Here is a 22,083-nt window from a genome sequence, read left to right as displayed (position 1 = left end):
TTTATAACAAATTACTACTCTACCTATGACAAGTTATTCCTTTATTATACTTCCTCTGTGTACATCCATATGCTGCACAAGCTGGCATGCTTGAAAATGTAAATGAGATTAAATAAAAATGCCACCAACAATAAAGAATGACAATGTGAATGCAGCAGCTCATAGGTTTGTTTGCTTTATTTTGAGTGTACACAGAACAACGGCTGCGCAGGGAAGGAGAAACATAGATTAACCTAAGTGACTTCAACTTTTTGACGTCATGCCATCCCCTGTCCTCATTCAAAGCTCTTTGGGCTAGATTCAGTAAATGATGCCCAAATATGGGTACTGAAAAAAATGGGTGCCCACCGCTATTCTATTTTAAAGGGTGTGTATCTGTGGTATTCTATAATACTGTGCACAATTTTCTGTAATGCCCCTCACCCACCCATGCCCCTCCATTGGGAATGTCCCCTTTGCAGTTTTGCATGGATACACTTAGGTGCTACCCTATTACTGAGTGTGTAAGTGTATATCTATGCTGATCTGATCTGCCATTTGAGCCCCGTTTCAGCAGCTTGCATCCATTGGAACACATTTCTGTGCTGAAATTTGGGTGCGAAATTAGCACCTAACTTAGGCACCATTTAAAGAATTCTCCCAGTAGTGTTCCCTCTTTTAAAAGGTTCAACACATAACAATTGTGCTCCCATGACACACACAAAAAAATGGTCAAGTGGCCAAGTAAAAACAAATAAAATAAACATTCTGGAAACAACACGAGAAATGATACAAAATGAAAACTTTCTGGCTGCCCATCATTAATAGGCACTCATGGTTTAATGGAATAAAATCAACATGGATGTATCCAAGGGAAATTGTACCTCACCAATCTGCTACATGATTTGAAAGCTTGAATAAATGTGTAGGTAAGTGAAATGCAGTTGATGTGGAGCCGCATTTTAGAACGGACGTCCAACTCAGAATGTAGATATCCAAATCAGTACCTCACAAATGGACGTGCACCTCACAAGTTCTCAAATACATGTGAGATGAGCATGCATGTGCTGCATGAACATCCATTTTACAAACTGAAATTTCCAAATTATGAAGAGGGAGGGAAACAAGGTATTATGGCCATTCTTAAGAGATCAGCCTATAGATTAGAGGAGTAGCATAATGGTCAATACACTGAATGGAGCATACACTGAATGGAGCACTAAGGCTGAGTCAAGCAGGAGTTATTGCCAGCCAAAGGCAGTAACTGCTTGAGAGGAGTGCTCTGGGTGGGCATGGTGAACCCAGCTCATGAGCAGGAACAGGGAAGAGCCTGTTCAAGGCCAGAAGGCGCATCTCAATGAAGTGCATTTCTGGATGAGAGGACAGACAAGGAAGTCTGATCCTGGAGGAGTTTGCTGGTGACAACCAATGCTATCAGCACAGCCTTGGATTATACAGTCCAAAGGGATGGATGATGGACTGGAGGAGTTGTAGATATGTACATATTTTGAGAGAGCTATAAAAAAATGTTTGATAAATGGGTAAGCGGTATCAATGGTCTTGGGATTGCTAGAAAACCTCTTAAACCAAATGCTGACTGTACATAGGTAATTGTGGTTTGGATTAACTGCCTGTTTCAGAGTTCAGTAAAGTTTATATAAAAGATAACTCCTTGGTATGGCAAGTATTCCTTGAGAGAGAGAGAGAGGGAGAGAGAAAAGCCTACTCCTGGACTGTTTGAGGATATTCAAGATAAAACACAGCTTAACATCCTACGGCCTTCCAGATCTTTACCCATCCCCCGGCCTGCACCCAAGCTCAGGAGAGAAAGACTGAACTGTGTGTGGAGAGTGAGTTGTGGAAATTTTCTTTTGTGGCCTGGGTCAGTCAGAATTGAGCTGGTTGGTGAGACTCGGGTTACATACATAAGTGCTCCAAAAATACTAATGTGTTAAATAGAGTTTCAATATCCCAATCCAGGGGTAGGGGCTACAGATCTAAGATGGCTGTCAGTTCTTACAGTCCTTACCAAACTTGCCTGTAACAGCAGGCAGATCAAAAGCCCTAATTTCTCCCTTAGGCAAAGTGCTGACTAGTAGAATCTAGGGTGCTTAACAACCTCTATCTCACTGATCTGATACATAAGGCTTTGACATCTCAAGGCAGAGGTGGGACAACAGAGCTAGGATGGCTGTTGGCTTTCACAAGCACCATTTTTACTACCCAGACCACACCCAATAACAGGAGGTATCTCAACAGCCCCTTGGGGAAGAAATGTCTCCTCCAGGCCCATAAAAAAAGCAGTTGTTAGCATGGCATATTCTCTTCAGGGATTGGGAGGAAGAGAAACAAGGAAAAGTGTTTGTTGCTATTCTGGGGTCCCCAGATATCCCAGTAGAAAGGAATTTGAAACAATTTATTTCTCCAAAGTAGTACACAAGTAGTATTAGTAAAGGATACATTCAAAATGCTATCAAGAGTTGCCAATTGTTTGGAATGTATCAGATGATTGGTCGGTTTTTAATGGGAAGAACGTCTTGCATGCCTAAGATACAATGCAAAGGTAGGGAATCAAAGATTCTTGTTCTAATTGTAACTAAACAGAGATATCATCAGTTTCAGTGCCTTGCATCTACCAGCAGGTCAGAGGCAGTGGCACATTGTCTGAAAACAAACAAAAAAAAAACCCCATCCCACCAGTAGCTCTAGAATGCTTCAATTTAGATAAAGCTATCCGGAGAGGCTTAAAGCTCCACAAAATAAAATGGGAAAGCTGCCAATAAACTTGAGTATAGAATGTCTTGGCTTCTTTCAGTTTCATCCGGTATTCCTCTCCGTGTTCCTCATCTTGAGTTTTTCTGTATTTCAGGAATGCCAACTCTTTAGCCTTTATTTTCTCAGCCACTTGCTTGGAGAACCATATCAGTTTCCTTTTTCTCTTGCTTTTATTTACCCTCCTTACATAAAGGTTTGTGGCCCTATTTATAGCTTCTTTCAGCCTGGACCACTGTCCTTCCACTTCTCTTTCATCCTCCCAGCCCATCAGCTCCTTCCTCAGGTATTCCCCCATTTTACTAAAGTCAGCATGCTTGAAATCTAGGACTTTGAGTTTTGAGTGGCCACCCTCCACTCAAAACTCAAAATCCTGTGTGTGAAGGGGATATCCCACTGGGGGTGTATTGCTAGAGAAAAGTCTTTGGTTTGCAATTCTGTAGTTGTGGCACTACCTATATACAGGTTTTCATAAGCTCTAAACTGGTCCGCAATTTTTTGAGCTGGAGTATACAGGGTATCACCAACTTTTATACCATGGATCTTAGATGCTCTTTGTTTAGCTTTTAAGAAGTTGACAAGCATTCATCCTGATTTATTTCCCCCTTCTCCTGCTTTTCTTACAAAGTACACAGATTAAGATCTGTAAGTCTGTCCCCATAAGCTTTATGATGAAGACCACTGACCATTTTAATAGCTATCTTTTGGACCAATTCCACCTTGTTTACATCTTTTTGAAGGTGTGGTCTCTGAAATTGTACATAGTATTCTAAATGAGGTCTCACCAGAGACTTATACAGAGGCATTATCACCTCATTTTTCCTGCTGACCATTTCTTTTTGTGCACCTAAGCATACGTCTAGCTTTTGCTGTCACATATATATTTGTTTAGCTATCTTAAGATCATCACATATGATCACACTGCTTGTTATGTCTCCATATTTATGAAGGCAGGGTACTTTGTTATGTATATTTGACTATTATCTGTATTCAATTGCATTGTCTGTGTAATAGCACTATGTATTAGGACTGTGTTTCCTATAGTTTGCAGTATCCTGTGATTGAATACTTGTGAGCTTTCCCTATTGGCTACTAGCTCTGAGCTAGGGCCAGCCTTCCCTCTCTGAGAGAACCCAGTCTTGCTAGCATGCTTTGTTATCAGTAGCTGTTCTAGGGCTGATCCTTCCTTAATCTACTGTAATTCCATCAAGAGTTTTCACTGTCTCCCCAAGTCATTCCCCTTTTATTTTCCCTTATTCTCATTTGTGTGTTACAGCTTTTCCTGTCAGTTAGGCTGAGGTTCTGGTCATCTCCTTGCCTGGGGTGGCTAAATACAGACTCTGTGCAGAAGGCAGCAATTCTATCTAAGCAACTGAACTGTAAATTAGATTCTCTTTGTGTATTATAAATACTACAATAAAGAAGATTTCCTGAAGAATTGAGAGTCTACTGGTAAAACTTCTACTTGGGGATGGTTTAAGCCTATACTTTGCCTAGAACAGTACACTTCTCTTCTTTGCATACACAAAATCACTTCACCCCCTTGACTGTACTACTCCCTTGGATATTTGCAGCCCAAATTCATGCCCCTGCATGTTTTAGCATCAAATCTTTGTTGCCAAATTCTGAACCATTCAAGCGTTGCTAGGCCCCTCCTCATGTTATCCACACTATAAGGGGTACACTTATAAGGGGTTTACTCAGTGTTAAAAATATATTTTTTGTGCATTTTCACATGGGCAATTGGTCGTAGGACCATCTTGACACTGTTTGTTTGATGATCCACAAAACAGAATGGTACACTGTACAGTGTATCTCCTTGGAAAAATGGCAATGAATGCAAGAAGAGATGAAAGTTGGGTCCAGGTCTGGCATCTCTCCCACACAACTCCTCCCTTGCCCTCTAGGTCCTCCAAAGGCAGCAGTGGGTCATTGCAGAGACAACGCTGAAAGCTGCCTCTCTGGCCAGCGGGACCTGTCCTCTGCCACATCCCACTGCTCTGATGTAACTTCCTATAGGAGGGATACATCAGAGGAAAGGTCCTGCTGGCCAGAGAGGCAGCTTTCAGCACTGTCTCTGTGGCAACCCATTACAGCCTTTGGAGGAGCACGCAGGCAGGTGATGACCTGGGGGGGGGGGATGCCAGACTCCGGTACCAGTGGAAGAGATGCCCATAAATAAGCAATGGATTTTGAATGATCCTCCCTCAAACGTGTGCGGCACACCTGGAGACCTTCTGTGACACATCAATGTGCCGCGGCACAGCAGTTGAAAATCACTACATTAGAGAAAATATTTCATCACTCAATGTATAATTAATCTCTGAAATTTGTTGCCACAGAATGTGGCAAAAGTAATTAGGGTAGCAGGATTTTAAAATGGTTTTGATAAGTTCCTAAAGAAAAGTTCATAGACCATTATTAAGGTGGACTTGAGAAAATCTATTTATTCTTGGAATTTAGTTTACTCTAGTATAGTAGGACACACTTGATGGAAGTTGCTCGCATAGGTTGCACTCTGAATACATGACCTGACAGACCTTTGATCTGATACAGTATGGCAATTCTTATGAATTAAATGTAAACATGCTCTGCATCCACAAGAACCCTATCTCCTTCTGTTATGATTCTACTGAGACAGGCAGGGGAATGACTGGGACTCGCTTCTAATTGGCCTGTCAGGGATTGAGCTGACGTCTGAAGTAGCAGACGTCAGAAGTCAGACCTATTTAAACTTACCTCTCTCTACAGCGTACGCTCTAGCGTTAATTCCTGTCAGCTGAGCCTGGTTCCCTCACTCAGTCTGTGCTTGTGGCACAGTGTGTATTCTTTGGAGTTTGGTTGCTCTTCTTGTTGCTTGTGGTTTCTGTGTGTGCTGGTTGTTACCAGCATGTCCTTGATTGCTTTACTGCACTGTACCTGGCTCTGGTGTTGTTTTGTCATTGGTAAGCTTGTTCCTGCTTTGTTTGTTTCAGTTTCCCTTTCCTCAGTGTTAACCCTTTATGTGCAGAGCTTGATATTTGCCTTCTGTAAGCTCTGCCTCTGTTAGGCAGACTTTCTCTGGTGTCTGCCTTATCCCTTTCTGTACGCGTGTGCTTGCTTCTTTCCTGTCCTTATTTGAAAGCAGCCTTTTCCTACAGCCTGTTTTCCCCTGTTTAGCCATTCCTGTGGAGCTTCGCTCTTGTAGAGTCTATAGTGTCCCATTCTGTCTCTGGCTTTCCCTTTTTCCCTGTGGGGTTTGGTCTCTGCTACCTGAGTTTCTGTGTAGCCTTTGTTTGTATTCTCTCCCTCTGGTCATAGGCTGTATTTGCCAGTTTTGTCTGTCGCCCTTCCTTTGTGTCACTGGCTAGCGCGGAGTGCATTGCTTGAGCTCCAGCCCCTTCGGGGACCCCTCATTGTTCTTTTCCCTTCCCTAGTGTATGATTTGGTTCCAGTTCGGCCATGAGGCCCGTACTTTTGGACTCCATATGAGTGGGATCTGGATAGGCCGTGAGGCCCACCTGAGTGGTCTATCTCCCTTTTCTGGTGGTGCTTGTTGATTGTCCTGAGTGTGCGGGGCTTTGTGACCTGTGGTGTTGCTTAGCTAAATATCAACCAGGACCTGCATAAGCTCCAGCAGCCAACAATGGAAGAATTAGCCCCAGATATTTATTGCCTGCATGAGGCAGTTATGTCAGCCAGGACCTGCAATAAAAAAAAAAGCCCTCTGATTTCCCCCCCTCTCCCTAGCCCTGAATCCTCCCTCTCTGCCCCTCTATATTAGCCCCAGATATTCAGTGGTTTTTTTTGGGGGGTGGGAGGGGGTTGGTGACCACTGGGGGAGTAAGGGGAGGTCATCCCCATTCCCTCCGGTGGTCATCTGGTTACTTTGGGCTCCTTTTCAAGGCTTGGTCATGAACAAAAAGGGACCAAGTAAAGTCGGCCAAATGCTCGTCAGGGACGCACTTTTTTTTTCCGTTATCGGCCAAGGACGGCCATCTCTTAACCAACCCCCGTCCCGCCTTCGGTTCACTGCCGACACGCCCCCTTGAACTTTGCCCATCCCCGCGACGGAAAGCAGTTGAGGACGGCCAAAATCGGCTTTTGATTATGCTGATTTGGCCGGCCCTAAGAGAAGGACGCCCATCTCCCGATTTGTGTCGGAAGATGGGCGCCCTTCTCTTTTGAAAATGAGCTGGCTAGTCAACAAAAGTCAGCAATTAAAAAAAAACAGTGACCTTTTTCACAGTGCTACACATATTTTATTAAGTGATCTAGTTCAGCAAACCTAGTTTGGTAATACATGAATGAAACATCTGTTTTTTTGACAGATGCTTTATGCAAAGTTAGGCTGGATTTATCCCAAGTACAGCAATTGTAACCCTTTTGTTATATTCTTAGATACAATATATATTTATCAACCTGGGCTACCGTTAAGACATGTTATTTTACCACTAACTTGTGCTATTTTAGCACAAGTCCCATTTTATTCAATAAGACCTCATTACTAATAACCAGGGTTAACAGTACAATCATCACAACTTAACTGTAGCCCACGTCGGTAACTATTAATTTCACTATAGGGTGAAGTTATCAATGTGGGCTACTGTTTTAAAATGTGTTATTTTATTGTTAATCTCAGTTATTAGTAACTAGGCCTCATTAAATAAAATTAGACCTATGATAAAATAGCATGTTAGTGGTAAAATAACCCATTTTAATGGTAACACATATTGATGTCTCAATGCCACCTGAAATTAAATATGACCAAAACCGAGCTTCTCATTTTCCCCCCCAAACCCACCTCCCCGCTCCCCCCGTTTTCTATTTCTGTTGATGGCTCTCTCATTCTCCCTGTCTCCTCAGCTCGAAACCTTGGGGTCATCTTTGACTCTTCTCTCTCCTTCTCTGCTCATATCCAGCAGATTGCCAAGACCTGTCGTTTCTTTACAACATCCGTAAAATCCGCCCCTTTCTTTCCGAGCACTCTACCAAAACCCTCATCCACACCCTTGTCACCTCTCGTTTAGACTACTGCAATCTGCTTCTTGCTGGCCTCCCACTTAGTCACCTCTCCCCTCTCCAGTCGGTCCAAAACTCTGCTGCCCGTCTCATCTTCCGCCAGGGTCGCTTTACTCATACTACCCCTTTCCTCAAGACCCTTCACTGGCTCCCTATCCGTTTTCGCATCCTGTTCAAACTTCTTCTACTAACCTATAAATGTACTCACTCTGCTGCTCCCCAGTATCTCTCCACACTCGTCCATCCCTACACCCCTTCCCGTGCACTCCGCTCCATGGATAAATCCTTCTTATCTGTTCCCTTCTCCACTACTGCCAACTCCAGACTTCGCGCCTTTTGTCTCGCTGCACCCTACGCCTGGAATAAACTTCCTGAGCCCCTACGTCTTGCCCCATCCTTGGCCACCTTTAAATCTAGACTGAAAGCCCACCTCTTTAACATTGCTTTTGACTCGTAACCACTTGTAACCACTCGCCTCCACCTACCCTCCTCTCTTCCTTCCCGTTCACATTAATTGATTTGATTTGTTTACTTTATTTATTTTTTGTCTATTAGATTGTAAGCTCTTTGAGCAGGGACTGTCTTTCTTCTATGTTTGTGCAGCGCTGCGTATGCTTTGTAGCGCTATAGAAATGCTAAATAGTAGTAGTAGTAGTAGTAGTAGTAGATAACTACACCCGTATATGGAAATTATCTGGAAAACGTCTTGAAAGTTTCGTAAATATATGAAAACAGACAACAAGCTGTGAATCATATGCAGTTTGTTTATTGTGATGCCATTGTTTTTACTGCAAGATCAAAGCTGGAAATTAACACCAATTTTAACTTTCAGACATCTGAAGGACTTTTGCTCTGTCAGTGCATGATATACAGCTTTCTCTATTGTGAAAAACAGCAACGGAAAATCTGAAGACTGAATGAGAAACTCCTAAATTACACTCAAGAATTCAGTTTTAGTCTTTCAAATGCAATATGAAATATGGTAGTTTTAGTCAAACAGATTGCTCCACCAACATGATCTATAGTCTTAGGATGATGTCTATGGTATGTGCTGTGAATTGTAAAAGCTGTTGCTGGCTGGAGAGATGGCAGAGTGGAAACACAGTATATCAGATAGATATAAATAACATAATAATCTGCAATGAAATCTGACAGTTTACAACAATATCCATTAAAGCGCATACACACAATGATATTGCCTCATTCAGAAGCTGATATTAAAAAGAGATATTATCACAATTGCTTCACCTCTTCTGTCAAACAGCCTCTAGATTTTCTTCTAAGTTGTTTCATTGAATCTAATATTATTCCAGTCAATATTCAAAGCAATTTAAGAGGGCAAAAGAGGTTCCTTACCCATTAAATCGCCTGTCACTGCCTAACCTCGAAGCTTTCATTACTAATATTTTATCCTGTTCCACAGTAAAAGATACCAGGAGGATAAACCTTTCAGATATACTGACTTAACCAGGAATAAAACTCATTAAGTTCAGGTTTTTTTCTAACACCACTAGAGAAGAGAGAGTGACTATTGATTGATTCAGGAATGATACATCCATTGTCATTAAACCAGCAGATCAGGGAGGAGCTGTGGTGGTAATAGGTGGGGCCGCATACATTTTAGAAATTCAGAGACAGATAAGGGTCAAACATTTTACAAGAAATTGAATAAAGACCCTACTCCAGTCATTAAGGTAGAAATAAGTTCACTTCTACATGTAGCTATGGCTGGACAGTTCTTCACACATAAAGATATTGACTTTCTCCACGTATAGAATCCTATTACACCTACCTTATATATACTTCCCCAAAAAAACACAGATCATTGCAGTCACCAACTGGTAGGCCCATAGTTTCAGCAATTGGGTCCTTATTGGAACCATTGTCTGTTTTACTGATACATTTTAACCCTAGAACGCATGACGTTAAAAATATACATATTAACGTCATGGGGGCCTTTTAGGCCCCCATGCACATAATGTAGAAAAACACACTTAAATAACTTTCACAAGTTTATTTCAAAATTGCTCAATAAAATATGAATAGTGGACAACATTTTAATTATAATTTTTCACAGAAAACACCAAAAAATCTTTTTTTTCCCAAATTTCACGCAAAGACATGAAAACACACAAAAATGCATAGAAATCTATAGCAAACTAGCTGCAGCTACATTTTTATTCTAACTTTCTTTTCTATTATATTAGTCTTCCAAACAATTCTGACATGTTATTTTTTCAGAAGAGTGTTCTTTGCAAACAGTTTCCTTACAAGTGGAACAATATCGCTCAGTTTTCCTCTCTATGTTTCTTGGCTCTGGAGTAATCTGAAACTGTACGCCACACCGTTTCATTGCTTCTTTAGTTTTCTTTGGCAAGCATTTCAAGTCGCTTCGCTCTATCATGTGAGGTATTACAAGTTCATGACAAAGGTCCTTCAAGAATAAGCGTCTCCTGTCCTTCCTCTGTGCATGAAATTCAGGATGAGTTTCTGTATAAATAATGAATGAATTTAGGGCTGCTACATCAAGCATATTTGAAAATAGTACTACAGGCCATCGTTTTGTTTGCCTCTTACACGAATATTCTCCCACCATCTCATCCATTTTATCTACACCTCCTTTTGTTGCATTGTAATGCAGGATGATTTCTGGTTTCAATTTTTGGTTATTGCTGTCAACACTGCAATCGTGATGCATGGTACTGAGTAAAATTACAGATTTCTCCTTCTTTGCCTTGTAAGATACCAAAGTCGCTTTGTTATTGAATCCAAAGACACTCTCATAAAGTGCTCGCTGACGATTGTGTTTGAGTGCTGCTGGAATTTCTCGTCTGTTTTGCTTTATAGTACCAACAAGTGTAATAGCTTTTGCAAGCAGAAAATTGCCTAGTTCAACATTGGTGAAATAATTGTCCATGGTGATGTTTCTACCTGAATTGAATATTGGAACAGCAAGAGTTTTGACTATTTCAGACCCCAGATCCTTCTGTACTGGTGCACCAACCTCTTTGCCACAGTAGATTACGCCATTTATGCCATAATAATTTGCAGAATCACACATCCAGAAGATTTTTATACCGTACTTGGCTGGCTTGCTGGGCATGTATTGTATGAATTTGCAGCGTCCTCTGAACGGTACAAGTTGCTCATCTACAGTAACATTAGTACTAGGATTGTAAAGTTTTGTGCAATTTTTGATAAATATGTTCCAGATATAACTGATAGGGGCTAATTTGTCTGTTTCAAACCTCGCTGCACGAGTTCGCTTATCATCAAAGCGAATGATCCTTCTAATTTCCTCATATCTGCCCACTGACATTGTCGCCTTATAGTGTGGATCAGAAAGTGGGTCCAGAAATAATTCTCGTATTGGGACATCATACGATTTTTGACTCCCTGCCAGCAGGAAAAGTCCAATATATGCATAAAGTTCCTCTTTTGAGATATTTTTCCAGGACTTATTTTTTACTGAAGCGATACGTCTTCCTTCTAGGTTTGAACATAATAGGACCTCTTCTGCAATATTGTCAGAAAAATAAGTACAGAATACATCTTTAGGGGTAAAGTAACTGGGACTTCCCACAGCTCCTTGAGCCTGTCTCACAATATTGTGTATTGGAGTACGTCCGACTAATGTAGGATTACTGTCCCAAAAAACATTCGTTTTGGATGTTCTACTTATCACTTCTTGAGGATCCACTAGATTCACTTCTTCATCATCAGAAGAATCACTGGATGAGGATGTTTGATTAGCTGGTGGCAGATATTCTTCATCAGACAAAGATAGTTCACTTTCATCATCGCTTTGAAACATAATCGCTTCAATCTCTTGGTCAGTCAGACACTTGGAGGAAGACTGTGCCATTGCTGACTAGATGTTAGAAAATGAAACAGATTTCCTCTCAACAGCTTATCTTATCACAGGTCCTTCAGCAATTAGCTCACAGTGTATACTGTCCTCAGTGTTCAGAGGACCTGAGGTGATGTCATGGCCTTATCACTCCCTCCAAAAATCACATGACATCCTCACATGTTATTATCCACACCCTGGCCCCTCCACCAGCATTACTGAGTACAAATAAAGTAACTTGAGACACAAACACTTCTGAGAACATGATAAAAACAGCGGGGGCCTAAAAGGCCCCCAATTCGTACAGATGTAGTTTTCACCAAACAAGCATTGTTACACCATAATGCCTATGAAAAAAAATTATATGAACAACTGGATATTATCAACAATGACATACTTGAGTAATACCTTGAGTTTCAAAATTCTAACTAAAGTAATTTTGCAGATAATAGCAAAAATGTAAGCATGGGGGCCTAAAAGGCCCCCAATATGCGTTCTAGGTTTAAAGACCATTTGTGCAAAAGATTCCCTCATATGTCTTATGATTATGCTAGATAGGCAGGGGAGTGTTTGGGACTCACTCCTGATTGGCTTGTCAGGGGCTGAGCTGACGTCTGAGGCCACAGACATCAGAAGCTTGATCTACTTAAGCCTACCTTTCCCTGCAACCCTTGCTTTAGCGTTTGATTGCGCTTGATTGCTGTCAGTTGAAGCCAACTTTCCTCTCTCTCTGTTTGTGCTTGTGCACTGTGTTTACGTTGGAGATTTGCTTTCTCTCCTCGAAGCTCATAGATTCTGTGTAAGTCATGGGTGTTCCCAGCCTATGCTTGATTGCTTCACTACACTGCACTTGGGTCTATTCTCTGCTTGGTTGGTGTTGTATAGTTTGTGGCAGTGGCGTAGGAAAGGGGGGGCAGGAGGGGCGGTCCGCCCTGGGTGCACGCGCTCGGGGGGTGCCGGCCCCACTGGTTCCCTGCTCCCTCTGCCCCAGAACATGCTACTTCCTGTTCCAGGGCAGAGACAGCAGGGAACCAGCGGGGCCGACGCAGCTCCGAGTGACGTGTACTCGGGGCGGATCGGCCCTCCCGCAGGTAAGAATGCGGTCCGGGGGGGGTTGTGCTCCGGGGGGGGGGGGGGTGTGCGCCACAGAAGGGGGGGTCGCGCCGTGCTGCACCCAGGGGGGGGCTGCGCAGCGGTGACCCACCCCGGGTGCCATTAGCCCTCGCTACGGCACTGGCTTGTGGTAAGCTTGTCCCTTGTATTGTTCCAGTTTGTTTGTTTGTTTAAGTTTCCCTTTCCTTGGTGTTAATGCTTTTGTCAGCAGTGTAAGCCCTGCTTCTGGCAGGTTGTGTTTTGTAGCAGTCTTTTCCTTTTGCCTGCTTTTATTCCTTTGCTGTGTCTGTCTCCTGTTTCTGGTGAGTGCTGATCCTTATTTGATCTGTGTGTGTTTAGGCAACGTTCTTTGTTTGCTTACCATTTCCTTGTCCTTGTGTGCTGTGTGGCATAGCCTTGTATATTCCTTTATTGCAGTTCCCTTTTTCCCTTGTGTGTTGTGAGGCCAGCCTGGTGCATTCTTGTGTGTGGATTCCCTTTACCTTTGAGAGCTGTGTGGCACAGCCTTGTTTATTCCTATATAGCAGTTCCCTTTATCCCTGTATGTTGTGAGGTTAGCATTGTGTATTCTTGGGTGAGTTTCCCTTTCCCTTGTGTGCTGTATGGTATAGCCTAGAGTGTTCTGTGTGACTTCCTTTATCCTTGACTGCCAGTGGCACAGCCTTGTGTTTCCTATAGGAATGTCTGTCAGTCCCTTTTCCCTTGCGTTCTTAGCTAGCGCTGTGTGCATTGCTGGTGCTCCTGTCCCTTTGGGGACCCCTCGTTGTTCTTTCTCCCCTTCCCAGTGTATGACTCAGTTCCTGTTCGGCCTTGAGGTCCGCCCGGTTGGACTCTGTGCGAGTGGGTTCCTGATAGGCCGTGAGGCCCTCCTGAATGCTCTATCTCCCATTTTTCTGGTGGTGCTATTTGGTTGTTGTTGTGTGTGTGTGTGCGGGGCTTGGTGGCTGGGGTGGTGCGTAGGGCCTGTTCGATTTACCCTAGGCCTTGGTCAAAACCCTTTACTAGGCCTCAGCCTGGGCTCAAGGGCTCACGACTAGATTAACATTATGTTAGTGACTCCACTGACATCATAAACACTCTGGGTTCAATGCAATGTATAGGAAATTTTCTGCTGGTTACACTTAATGTGGAATCCCTGTACTCTAACATTCCATAGACTGATGCTATTGAAATAATTAGAAATACCATTATAGAAAGAGTTTTTAATCTTAGGATATCACAGAACAAAGCAGTAGAGATGGCCAGAAGCAATCAATGGTACAGTTGACTATGCAGCTGAGATTTTGGATGACAATTCTGTTGTAACTGACGTTTCTCTTAAATATATTTTGGAGAACGTGTATGAGTTTGTTCGATTTTATGGTAGGCTTTGGACCTACAAGGCTTTCAAGGCATTTTTCAGCTTGCTATGATATGTATGCAGACTCCTGATGCAGGCCTTACAGCCAAAACACGGCCCATGTTAAGTCATTTTAAAAGCATCTAATAAATCCAGCTGTGATTATTTCTGGTCATCTCTACTGTTTTGTTCTATGCTTTTGTTGTATGGAGATTGGTTCTTCTTTTACCTATGGCTGATAACCTTAGCATACTGACTGAATTTGTAATAGAGATTGCTACTATCACTCTGACAAAAGAAAAATGCTTCTGATGGTGCTCTTTTTAAATCAACAAATCTAAGGAACGGCCATGGGTGCTCTATGGCACTCTTTATAGCCAGAAAACAGCAGGAATAAAGGATGACACAAACCACACCCAGACTCTGTAAAGGGATCAGAATCCTTTAATGAAAGCACCAGAGTTGGACCCGACATAGTCCGTGTTTCGGCGGTGAACACCCACCTACCTCAGAGGTCAAATGCAAACTTCCACATGAAGGTAAGAAACAAGTGTGACTGGTGCAGTATTTCAAAAATAAATGAACTGGGTGATCCTGTCAAAGAAACAAAGCCATTGGAACTTGGATTGCCCATTTCATTTATTTTCAAAATAGTACACCAGGTACACTTGTTTCTTACCTTTATGTAGAAGTTCGCTTGTGACCCCTGAGGCAGGCGGCTGTTCACCACCGAAACACGAACCATGTCAGGTTCAATTCTGGTGCTTTCATTAAAGGATTCTGATCCCACAGAGGCTGGGTGTGGTTGATGTTATCCTCTACTCCTGCTGTTTTTTGGCTGATTTTATAAAGAGGCAACTGTTGCTTCTATATAAAATCAAACAGTTAAAACTGTTTGCTTGTTTTGACTCTCTGTAGCCAATCTGTATATGGTCAACTTTGAAATTTTTTTTACAGAACACCAATATAGCAAGAATATCACACTTTGGAAAAGATGCATCAATGATATTCTTATCATTTGGCAGGGTGATGTACCTGAACGTAATGAGTTTTATTCCTGGTTGAATCACATATTTATTTGCATTTTTGCTCACACCTTTTCAGTGGTAACTCAAGAGGAGTTGCATTCAAGTACATTGGGTATTTCCCTGTCAGGCTCATAACCTAAGTTTGTACCTGAAGAAACAGAGGGTTAAATGACTTGCCCAAGATCACTGATATTTCAGTGGGATTTGAACCAGCTACCTCTGGAGGTCAAGAACAGTGTTCTAATCACTAGGTTATTCCTCCATTGGCACTTTAATAGCATAAGTGTTCCTTTTTTGGACATTCAGATTTCCCTCCTTCATGGCAGATTCATAACTGATATTTTCAGGAAACCTACTGATATTAACAAACTCTTAGATTACCGTAGTTCTCACAGCCAAGCATTAAAGAGAAATCTCCCCTACAGTCACTTCCTCAGATTGAAAAGTCTGTGCTCCAGCAATGCGACATATGTAAAAAGGTCTAACGAAATGAAAAATAGATTTAAGGAAAAAGGGTAACCATCCAAATGCATTGACACTTGCTGTCAGCGGCCAGCCATCATAGATAGGAAGGAACTGCTGAAAAATACAGTAAGACAGAAATCTGATAGGATTGTGTGTCCCTTACCATTCACACATATGTCAAATGATTAAGTCAAGATTCTTAAAAATAACACTGGTATGTTATTCAAAATATTAATCATTTTTTAGAGAAGGGATTACTAATTGCTTATAAAAGGGAAAGAAATCTGAGGGACATGCTGGTTTCATATTCTTTATAGCCTGGTGTTACAAAAAAAGAAATGACCCTTTGGTCATTTTAAATGTGGGTCTTGCTCAGTATGTATAGATAATTAATTAAAACATTCATCCATCTGGTTCCTGGTGAAGAATTTAAATTGAGACACTTTCTAATTGCAAGACTGTTGGTGTGGTTCATGCTGCAATAAATCCCTGTAATCTCATCTATATTGGTAAGATCAAAAGAAGATTTAAATTGAGAATCATTGAGCATAAGAGTGCCATGAGAAGATGAATTAAGGAAAAGCCGCTTGTGGAACATACTATATAGGCTGGACAATAGGTCTAGGAGCAAACTAGATCTATATCACATGAATCAACAACGTATTTAAAACACATGAAAGCATATCAGTTATATTTTTAAATGCACAATTAGAGCAGATTATAGGACACTAGTGGAACCATGCCTGTTTCCTCAACAATGAAACGGGCCCTAGGAAGGCTGTTCTGTAAGCTTTTTTTTTTCTCTCTCCCCTGCCCTGCCCTCCCCTCCCCTCCATGTCCAGTGATTCTCCTCTTCCCTGCCCTCCCATCCGCGTCCTGCAATTCTCTCCTCTACTGTCCTCCTATCCCATCCATCAATTCTCCTCTGCCCTGCCCTCCCCTTCGCTTCCTCCCTTCCTCCCCTCGATGTCCTGTGATTCTCTCCTCCCCTCGATATGTACCTAAATGTTCTCTGGCTGGCTAGCATTGGCTTCCGTTCCATTCGTAACATCCCTCCTGACGTCAGCTCGCCTCCAGCATTCACTTCCCTCTCACTGTTCCGCCCTCTGACGTCATTACATCTTGTTGCGAGGGTGGGACAGTGAGGGGGAATGGAAATGAAACGCTGAAGGCTGGCTGACGTCAGGAGATGTTAGGAACCCAGGCAGCCAGACATGGAACGTTGGAGGTGCAAATTATTATATAGAATAATGTATCTATGTAGCACTGAAGGTGTGAAAAACTTCAAGATCAAATATATACAGAATGGAATTTTGAAAAACGACTTGAAAAGCAGTGACTAATTATTTAGTTTTATAATAAAAGAGGATTATAAAACTAACATAAAAATGAATAATAAAAGTGAATGCAAACCTAGTAATTAGAAATGTATGTGAGATCCTAATAGCAAAACTAATTATTGGGAGTGACATAAAATATAACTGAATGTGAAACTCTGCTAACAAAACCAAACTGGCATAAAAATTAATAATAAAAGTGAATGTAATACTAGTACTTAAAAAAATACGTGAGACCGTACTAGCAAAACTGATGGTTGGGAGTGGCATAAAATGTAACTGAATGTGAAATCCTGCTAGCAAAACCTAAATATAAGAAGTAACATGAAAATGACTCATGGTGTGATAAAACATAATACTGTTATGTAACTCACAAAAAATAAATGTGGAACACATAGAGGAAGCCCATTGAGATAGTAATATATGCCCTCCAGAAAGGAAAGCAAAGGATGCTAAGGTGGTAGAAAAAGACTAAAAATTTCAGTAGAAAGATAAGCAGTGCTTTTTATGAGGGGGTACTTGGAGGTACTGAATACTTTTTCTATTGTCTGCTAAAACTGATCCATGGTCGCCAAGTTTTAATGAAAGTTCAGGCTCCACACACCAATTCTGCCTTGTCATAGATTCTGTGACTGGTTGCAGGGAGCCTGGCTATTGTGGGGTGGGTCCCTCAGTGATCACCCCCCACCCCTGAAGGGTGGCCTGGCATTTGAGTACCAGCACCCTTTTTTGCTAGAAAAAATGCACTGAATACAAGTATATGATAGCTAAGTTGAATGAACTACAAGAGGCAATCCAATTAGTGCCAATAACAGGGTTATTAACAAGCAATTATTGACACTAATTAGATTTAATTGGATGTTATGCACATGAATGGCCCTGTTTACTAAGCCGCGCTGTAGGAGCATAAAGTTTTTAGCGTGTGCTAAAAATGAGTACGTTCTAATGCTAGACACACCCATAGAAATACAATGAGTGTCTCTATCATTAGCATGTGAGCTAATTTCTAGCCTGTGCTAAAAAGTTAATGCACACTACAGCGCGTCTTAGTAAACAAGGCCCAAAGTTAGGCGCAAGATCCATACCTAAAATTTACACACAGCCTGAAAAAGGGGGCATGGAAAAGGGATGGTCATGGTTGTTTTGGGGTGGAATGGGGGTGTGATTTTGAGTTACACTTGTAATTACAGAAATTGGTGCTCTGCAGATAAATTTAGGTGCGGGCAATTGCATCACATTTTTGTAGGTACAAATGGTGGCACCTAATATTAAGGAAGACACCAGAAAAGTAGAGGATGACACGCGACCTTCAAGCACGGAGTAATGGATAAAACACCTTTATTGTAGCACCAACACTGGAGAGCCGACATGGATCCATGTTTCGGCAGGCATGCCACCTGCTTCAGGGGTCACATTCAAACACTATGTATAAAATGATAAATTATGAATTGGAAATACAATTTTTACAAAATATTAGATTATAAAAAATAAATACAAACTTTAAAACATTATATAGATAAGACTGCTTGTAAAAAGGTGTGACATATTACAAGTGGGCTACCAACATAAAAATATAAATATGTGAAATATGTACAAGTGATCAAACAGTACCATATCTACAGTGCTATGGAGAATAAATACTAAATACAAAAGTCATCTAAATGCATAATTGTAAGAGAAGACAAAAACATAAAGGGCCAGATTCTATATAGCTGGGCAGTAACTCCATTTTGGCACACGTTGGGCACACGTAGATGCTTATGTAGCTTAGAAAAAGGGCTCCTTAGGCGCCAAGATATAGAAGAGAGCCTAAGTGCCCCTAGGGGCCCTTTTACTAAGCCATGTAAGCATCTGCGCACACCCAACGAGCGCTAAAATGGAGTTACCACCCGGCTACCCTATGGCTCTTGCGGTAACTTCAACTTTGGCGCGTCCAATACGCGCATCCAAAAAATGTTTATTTTTGGAAATGTGTATCGGACACGTACCAAGTGGGCATTTGACGCGCGTATGTCATTACCGCATGGTTACCGCATGAGACTTTAAGTCTAGATGAATGGCTGGTGATAAGGTCTCAGACTCTAAATGGACATGCGGCAATTTTGATTTTGCCACATGTTCATTTTTAGCAAAAATGTAAAAAAGGCTTTTTTTACAGGCGCACTGAAAAATGGACCTGCGCACGCCCAAAACCCACGCCTACACTACCACAGGCCGTTTTTCAGCGTACCTTAGTAAAAGGACCCCTTAGGCACCAAACTGCTGTTTCATCCTCATTTTGGAACTTAACATCCATTTAAGCGCCAAAAGTTAAGTAAATCAATAAAGCTAACCTACTATTGATGAATATTGATGTTTACTTTCCTTACAGAATAGGCTCCTGCCACATGTCCTCTGGCCGTCTAATTGTAGGTGCCCGGTTAATAATTGCCCCCATTGGAGGGGGGAATTCTATATATGGCACCATCAAAAATATACACATGGAAAACATTTTCACCTAAGCATATTCTATAACCTTTAGGCTTAGTACATTGGTACACATACGCTTAGTTAATATCCCAGCTCCTAAAACTATGCGCATCCATTTACGCCAATAAAAACATGGTGTAAATCCCAGCACATAGATTTAGGTGTACTGGGCCATATTCTATAACTACGCGCAAATTTTGGAATGCCACCCATTGACCTAGCGTTAAGGTCTTATGTGTTAACTGGGCGGTAACGGTCTATGTGTGTACAATGTCAATTACCACACGGTTAGTGTCGAGCGCTGGAAAATATCCAGCGTGCTTAGTGGACGTGTGTAAAAAATGAAATTACAGACCGGGCCACGCGGTAGCTAGGTGGTAGTTCAGATGCATGTAGGATGCACCTTCGCAGCTTAGTAAATGAGCCCATAAGTTATGTGCATTGTTACAGAATACGCTTGGATTTCGGTGCAGATCTCTAGATGCACTATATAAAATCCAGGAGATTATGTTTTGGTGATTGTACTATGAGGGATTGCTATTAAGTTTGTCTTTTTATGGAATTGGGATATTGTACTCTGCTTTTGATGTTGTAGTTTACCAATAAAAGAGAATTTAAAGTAATGAAAGGTTGGGGGCAGGGATACTCTGCCAGGGATTTTCTTTTTCTCTTTTTTTTAGATCAAGCCATATATGTCACATCCTGGAAAACACACTCCTTTAGTTTAACGTGAAACTGCTTGTTTACCCTACGAGATATCATTTCTTTGCAAGAATAATCATTTTCCTGGAAAATAGTTTTGAAAATATATAAAAGAGTTTTAAAAAAAAACACTATATTCAGACTGTATGAATGGAAACGTTTGGATATGCTGGATTTCAGCTCAGTCAAATGTTAATTATATCTTCACGCTTTATGAAAAATTAGGATGCATAAATTCACAGCAATCTTCAAGACTGGAAGAAACTTATATTTGAAAACTCAATCCCTCTCAGAAAGCCTCCATAGGGAATATGCTTCTTTCACTGTGTACAATTAAATTTGTTCTGAGAACAGGTTAGAATATTAAGGGTGAATGATAAATAAACCTCAGAAAATTATGCATTTTAACCTGAGGCATCCCATAGTAGTTTTGTCATGTATGCTTGCTTCCCATGTGCTAAATAATAATTTTACTTTTTAGTGCTGGGGGCAGAGAGTGAGTGTGTTCAGCGCTAATGGGTTACTGTATAGTCATTGCTGTGCGCTAACCCATAAGCATGTGATTTATGCATAAGCTCTTACTGCCTAGAAAATAGAAAATCACTCACGAATGGATAAATTAGTGCATGGCCATTATTGCTGATATAAAAAAGTCGACCATTTTACCCCCACGTTAAAAAGGTGGCTTCAGAGCACAGGAAACTCATGCATTAGTAATAACGCAGGCCACCTTTTAGTACAGCCTTGTAAAAGGGTCCCCATATTCTTTCCCATATTTATAAGAACTGTAAATTACATGTTAACATTTTTTCACATAAATTCACTAAGAAAACATCTCAAACAACCTTGACGTCCAAACCACAAATTAAAATAAAAACCCCTCTCATATTACCAAATGGCTGGTTCTCATTGATAGGTTTCCATTAATCTGTTTTCTCAGGCACCCATAAAATAACAATTTTGGCAAATAAAATTCACTACATCAGGTCCAAAAACATCTCAGCTCATTTCCCCAGGATCTCCTGACTCCCTGGGGACCAAAAATAATAATTTTTAAAGTATTCCTGGAGCCTAAACGCCAAAGCCCCCAAAATGACCCATAAAAATTAAAATAAATAAAAAGAAATCCCATGAGACAACTTACCTGGATCCCAAGATGTTCCTCAGGTAGCCATCACCCTTGATTCTGGTATGGCTGGACCCTCTCCTTTGCCAATGGTTGTCTGCATTCTTTCAAGGCAGCTCACCAGATCTAATTTTAAAATTAGGCCCTGGCTTCATTTTGGGCCTATTGGAACTCTAGACACCCATTTTCACATGTACAAAAAGCCATGCATGCTCAGAGCTCTGGCAAGCCAGACCCACAGCCTGCCATTTTCTCACTGGCTCCTGCCCCATTCAGCCCAGACTCCCAGCTGATGCGGCAGAGTAGACAGACATGTATGCTGCGACTCAGATACTGGCTACCCCCAGGAACATTCCAGACCTGAAATGGGTCCCAACTTGAATCCACTAGCCTGGGATCTGCCCAGGATCAGCCCAGAAGAAAACAGGACCGGCACCAACTCCCCTGGAGGGCAGGTAAAATTAACTCATCGGCTTGCGTTTTTCTTAAAATCAAGTGTGGTCCCTGAAGATTTGAAGGTGATCAATGTAACACTAACTTTTGGTGACAGGCAAAATGATTGTGACTTGGGACAGAGCCAAGGGAAATCTTACCTCACAAATCTGCTACATTTTTTCAAAGAGGTGAATAAGCATGTGAATAAAGATGAGCTGGTTGATACTGTGTATCTGGATTTTCAGAAATCCTTTGACAAAATACCTTATGAATGAATCAAGGAAATTAAGAGGTGATGGGATAGGAAGTAGTGTCCTATCGTGAATCAGGGACGGGATGATTGGAGGTAGCATTGGGACTAAGGAGCCCTCTTACTAAGGCGCGCCGAAAATGGCCTGTGCTGGTGCAGGCATGTGTACTGGACACACGCAGGTCCATTTTTCAGCGCACGTGCAAAAAAAGCCTTT

The sequence above is a fragment of the Microcaecilia unicolor genome, chromosome 2 (assembly GCF_901765095.1).
Source record: "Microcaecilia unicolor chromosome 2, aMicUni1.1, whole genome shotgun sequence".
Classification (NCBI taxonomy): domain Eukaryota; kingdom Metazoa; phylum Chordata; class Amphibia; order Gymnophiona; family Siphonopidae; genus Microcaecilia; species Microcaecilia unicolor.
This window is presented reverse-complemented; position numbering follows the sequence as displayed.